Below are 6,000 nucleotides of genomic sequence, written 5' to 3' on the forward strand. Positions count from 1 at the left end.
CTTTCAATCGAACGATTTATTACGACGCATGACTGAGTTCACATTCCCGTGCATGCCATATTTTCTTTCTTCTTCGTTACCGTCGCTCTATTTGTGTGCGCTTTGCCGCTGAATAGAACGTTCGTGCCGCCACTTCCATTCATGCAGTGTTACGCAAATGCCATTATTTTTATCCTAACAGCATGCTTCTTCTTTTTTTGCAGATGGTGATACCCAAACGCAGCCGATGTTTGTGAACAAGTGGGCGACACAAAGTTGGGCCCAATTTTTTGAAACCCCTACATCATGAGCTGCTCAGTTAAAACAGCATCGACCGAATCAACCATAAGCTCTGTCCCTTAAAATCAAGTACAGAGTAGTTGGTAAGATAGGCGTTGTGTTTTGCTCACACCCGAGATTAAGCTATAGACAGTCGGTTTATTTCTCTTCATACTCCATCCAAAACGTGCGCTGGACATATGCGTCTGCTCGTTGTCGGCAAAAGTCTTTTCTGTTCACCAGTCCCGATGTATCTGGGGGACGGCGAGAAAGTAGTTAAACAAAAACACTTCACAGCCACATTGCCACCTCGTAATACCATGCTTCGCATACACACCAGAGGCATTTTCATTCCGTTTTTTTTTTTGTACATTGCCGTATCCCGTATGAAACATAAATGTCTCGAGGACAACTGCGTTGCGTACAGCATTGCAGCTATTTGTTACGCCGACGCAAACACGCACTTGACGAGTGTCTAAGCAGCCGGAAGTTGCTCCGCGCACCAGAAGAACAGCACAGAGGGAAATGTCAACAGTATGGTGTGGCGTACAGTACGCGGTGTTTGAAAGTATTTCTCCCTCTCCTGCCCGCTCCTCGTAAAATGGTGTATATGCATCCGCTTCTTGTTGCCCACATTCCTCACGCTCGCCTCTAAAACCCGACTTCTTAAGCGCTACTCTCCCTTAACGAAGTGCTTCATATTGGTCTAGATATCGTGAACGACTTTTAGAGGAGAACGTTGGTGACATCTCAGAGCGGCCTTTAACTTGAAGCAATATCGTACACTTCATGGGCTTTCCTGTGGCGATCGTGCTAAGCTCCGCATTATTAAAAAAATGGTAGCCGATTTGCTCAGTTAGGCCAAAGCACATATTACACCTGGCCTACTAGGTAGCACATATTCCACCCGGTGGGCAGGTTCTCAACTGCCCACCGTGGCAGGTGGGCCATATGCCACGAGACAAAGCTTCAGACACGCGAATACATAACGACTGATTGGGGCGAATGACCACTACAAGTGCTTGCACACGAAGAGTTTTGATCTTGGAACCTGGAAGATATGTGATCGACGTGCAGTGATGCACTACATTGAAACATTCAAGTTTCCCATATCGTCCACGTGTGTGACCGCTTCAGCGCCACACTCACGCGCTAACATGCGACCGAGACTTCCAGCCTGGGCAAAAGCAACATTAGGATAACTGAGCTGCGTTCTGTTTGCTCGTTCAAGCAACACGGTCTCGCTCAAACCGGGTAAGATGGAACCATGCAGTACTTCACGCCACAGGTTGGTCCCAGGGATGCGCCTACAATTTTGGATGATAGCCGATTTGCGATTTCTCGAAGGAAGTGCAGGTCGACCTTTTCAGGGCTGGTGGTTGTTAAAGCGCAGTTGACACTGAAAGGACTGCTACCTTTATCCTTTCTAGTCCTGCATGGCTTAGTGCGCGCCAAATTCTGCCGCATAAACTTGCAGCGAACGAAGTCCAGAAGGAACGTATACGCAAGTATATGGTTGCTTTGAAAGTCAGAAAGAGGGCGGCAGTGTCGTCTTCGCATTCCGCTTTCGCCGTGGCTTCAACGGATCTGGCAAGAGTAGCAGTAGTATTTAACTTTATTGATAGCGTTGTTTAAGCGGTCATGCAGGGTCGTGACTCCCACTTGGAAGTGACTTCCTCTACCCAACCTGCGAGAAGGGCTTTGGTCTTCTTGTCAGATTTGACGATTAAATCGTTCCGTGCTTCTCGTGAGGAAGCTGGTAGGAGTTCTTTGGGCAGCGTATTTCCCTCGCATGCCCAAAGTTCATGTTCCTGTATAGCAATTTCATATGTGTTGCAACTTCGTCATTTCGAATCGAGTTTCCCTTTAGAGATTGCGTGTAATATTTGAGGACTCCGGACAGATCCTGTTTGGATCCTTCTGAGCGTTATAGCCTGTGCTCTAATGAGCTCTGAATGAGGTGGAAGAAAGGTTCACCTTCCTTCCTCGTAGTCCTTTGTTATCGCATTAAATGGGTTCGAGATTTCGGTGTAGATTTAATGGGGGGGGGGGGGGGGGCGTTGTGGTCAGCACGGTTGGTTATATCTCAAGCCAGCCTATATGCCTGCTCATTGCGTGAATTTACAGACTGTGCAGGAACTTAATATAGGTTTGGTTTATTGGGGTTTAACGTCCCAAAGCAACTCAGGCTATGAGGGACGCCGTAGTGAAGGGCTCCGGAAATTTCGACCACTGGGATTCTTTAACGTGCACTGGCATCGCATAGTACACGGGCCTCTGGAATTTCGCCTTCATCGAAATTCAGCCGCCGCGGCCGGGATCGAACCCGCGTCTTTCGGGTCAGCAGCCGAGCGCCGTAACCACTGAGCCACCGCGGCGGGGCAGGAACTTAATATAATCTCCGAAACGCTATTTCTATCGCAACCTTAAAGGATTGTCCCGGCTGCCTCCCTCACGGAGCCCTTGTTATAAGAAGGCATTCGCGCCGCCGCGACAGTCTCGTGACCAACCGAAATAACGCATTAGGAGCCGCGCACCACCGTGCGCGGTGGTTCGAATGAGAAGGAGCGTCGGCGAGAAAGTGTCCGCAGAGTGCTCCTCGGCCGGAGCTGCGCAACCGAGCAGCCGGGAGGCAAGATTTACAATCGGTCGAAAACAATGAGAAGTGGCCTTTTTCCACCTGACATTGACAGAACGCTGCTGCCGCGCTGTCTTCGCGCCGAAAAGGGGAAAGGGGGAATTGCGATACGAAGTGTTTCCATTGCACTCCTTTCCCCGTCGCAGTTTCTCCGAGAAAAGAGGGACGTTATCGCGACAGGCCGAAGCGGTGCGACCGTAATGAAGACGGCTGCCTAAACGCGCAGGTGTTGTGCGAGCCTCTTTTCACGAAGGGTACTTTAAGCACTTCGGAAGCACTTTTTGTAATCGCGAAGACAATAACTCCCCGTTGAAGGTAATCTCGGCAAAGAGGCAGACGGGCTTGGAAGTGCACCGGCCGAACTCTAAGCCCGCTGCTATAAAATCTGTCGGAAGTAAGCTCTGTTCTAAGACTGACCAGTCCCTTCGTTCTCGCCTCGTTGGGTACGTGACTAGCACATGGGAGGCTGCATCTCGGTATGATCAGCTATAGACAACACGGACTCTCTGGCCTATCACATTCCCTACTGACGCACGAAGATCCCGTCCAGTGGTGTTGGACGATGCGACTGCGGCCGTAATCGCTTAGATAGTTTCAGCAGTGTTGCCTGCAAAAATAAATATGACTATGGTGTCATAAGTACGGGACATTTTTTATGCCGTGAAGCCACAGTTCATGGGTTGCCACCACGGATGGAAAGTATCCCTTCGTAGCCAAGCCTAGTGCAGATATCACAAGGAAAAAAATAGTTGTAAGTAAAGCAAAGATCGCAGTAACTGTCGAACACTCGGTGGACGCCTCAATCAAGCCTTCAGGAAAGTGATGAAGCAGATGGCGAAGGAAGAAAGAGAGAAAGAAGCGCCGTAGTGGACGGCTCTGGATTAATTTCGACCACGTAGGGTTCTTTAATATGAACTGACATCGCTCGGCACACGGGCGTCTTTTTGCGTTTCTCCTTCATCGAAATGCCGCTGCAGTGGGTGCCAGCTAAAATAGCTACGTTGTTCAAGTTCGGAGTACGTTTGAAGCTAGCATGTGCTACAAAATGAAAACAACTTAGTTCCCTGCAGTTCTAAAGCATTTCTGTCTACTGCACTCGACGAAACCACATATTAAAACCGAAATTGATGAAGTTAGTGGGGCGGTGCACCAGCACTCATAATTGTTTATTAATGCGTCAACATTAGAAGAGTCTGTGGAAGGGAATTAGCGACCGCCGTCACACGAAGCCACTTCGGATATAACGAACTTCTGACCGAGGTTACTTTTCCCGAGCTACCTCTCGGGACCAATCGTCAATTTAGCTGTCACCTGCCGCGGTGGCCACTTTACTCAGAATCCGCTGGTCAAGTTGTGTTTTTGTTCCAGCAACGTTTCCCGCCGTCATTTTGACACCTGTTTGCACTGCAGTCAGAAAAAAAAATAACTGCATGTCGACTTCACCACCACCACTTTATCACATTATTGTTTTTATTATTGTTGTTCTTCACATACAAACACGAAAAAACAACGATAAAACAAATATTTTCTACACATGAAAACATTTTCAAAACATGGAGATTTTGGAGTTTTCTTTGAGCCGTGTTTGGTAACAAACGTGATTGATTGAGTTTGAACTGATGCATTGTCTCGTTAAAGGGACACCGCAGCTATGAACGCAGTTTTCAGCTCTGACAGCCTTGGCATATTTGATGATAGAAATCAGCGTTTCTTAACGGCTTGAGTATTCAGTCATACACACATTCCTTCCCGGTAGAAATCAATCTGCGTTGCTCAAGCAGGCTAGTCTGAGCTCTGGCATCGTACTGAGCAGGAGTGCTAGCAGAATCGAATGCCTTTCGTATAAGAAAACTCCTTGAGTAAAAAAAACGGCTTTAGCTGTGCTGCCACCTTACCGGGTGACCTTGGTTCGCAAATGTCCGCCGCGACAGCCGAGCGCGGCCAAAACGCACGTTGGGACCCCAAACACATGAATTATGCATGATGACGCAGCCACCTTTGATGGGAGGAATGGTGGGAAAAAGCAGCGACAAAAAATCGCTGCGCGGCAGTCATCGCAAAAACATTCTCAACTGGAGCCGGAGGAAGGTGGTTCCTGGACGGTCGCCTACCGTGCCAGCAAGATTACCGAGCATGGTTCGTGCTGCGGACGTGGTTTGTCGTTGTTTAGAGGACTTGCCGCGGAAGAGGCGGCTGACGCCGACACGACTCCCTTCCGGGTCGCTCGATGAACATCTGCGAGGGCAATTCCAGCGGGCATCTTTTCGCTGACGGCGTAGGACCTCGGTAGCTCGGGCGTGACTCCGCGACAAATGCGGACGGACCGCACCTCGCGGAGGTGGCGCCTCCGGCCGTATGTCATGCAAAGCTGGTCTTGTCAGAAAAAGGCGCCCTCGCGGAATTTGCGAGAAGAGAATCTCCTTTCGGTCCCTGCACGCCATAAAATAGGGGTGAAAAAAAGGAACACGGAAAAACTGGGAGGAAGGTATTAACAAGACGTTGGAGTGAACGAAAAGCAGCATGTTCATTTTGCCCTTAAACTTCCTTTTACAGCAGCACTTGAGCACAGCTTGGCGGCGTTATTATTACGCAATACACCTTTTGTCGCGTTACTTGATCAACAATAAGGAAAGCAGCTTCGTGCGTAAGCCAACAATAGTAAACGCGGAAATCAGTGTTATTTACATCCAGAACTGAAAGCAAGAGGCAGTAAATTTATTTAGACGAAGCACGAGGCGTCGACCGAATCTGGTGCTCGAATCAGTCACTACACCCTACACAGAAATGAGTAAAAAGGGAGTACTATCTCTTCTAGCATACTCCTCTTTATAAAAAGAACTGCGCTAGAAGACAGCTTATTCCCATAGAATTCCCATAGTATTCCCATACACGCGTATTCGTGTTAAAAATGTACGGCTAGCTGATCCGCCAGCCGATCGGAGGCGAGTCGGCCCCGTTGTCGTTGCATAGATGTAGCATCCTTACAAAGCGGTGGATTACCATGTTAACCCGTTAATTCCCTCCCACCGCCTACGAATGCCCCCGTGAAGCAGTTTCGCTACTGTGCTGCATCTCCCCATTGGCATCTCACTTCGTCCATCTCG

This window comes from Amblyomma mixtum, chromosome 6, assembly GCF_055824585.1.
Source record: "Amblyomma mixtum isolate Tamu chromosome 6, ASM5582458v1, whole genome shotgun sequence".
Taxonomy (NCBI): domain Eukaryota; kingdom Metazoa; phylum Arthropoda; class Arachnida; order Ixodida; family Ixodidae; genus Amblyomma; species Amblyomma mixtum.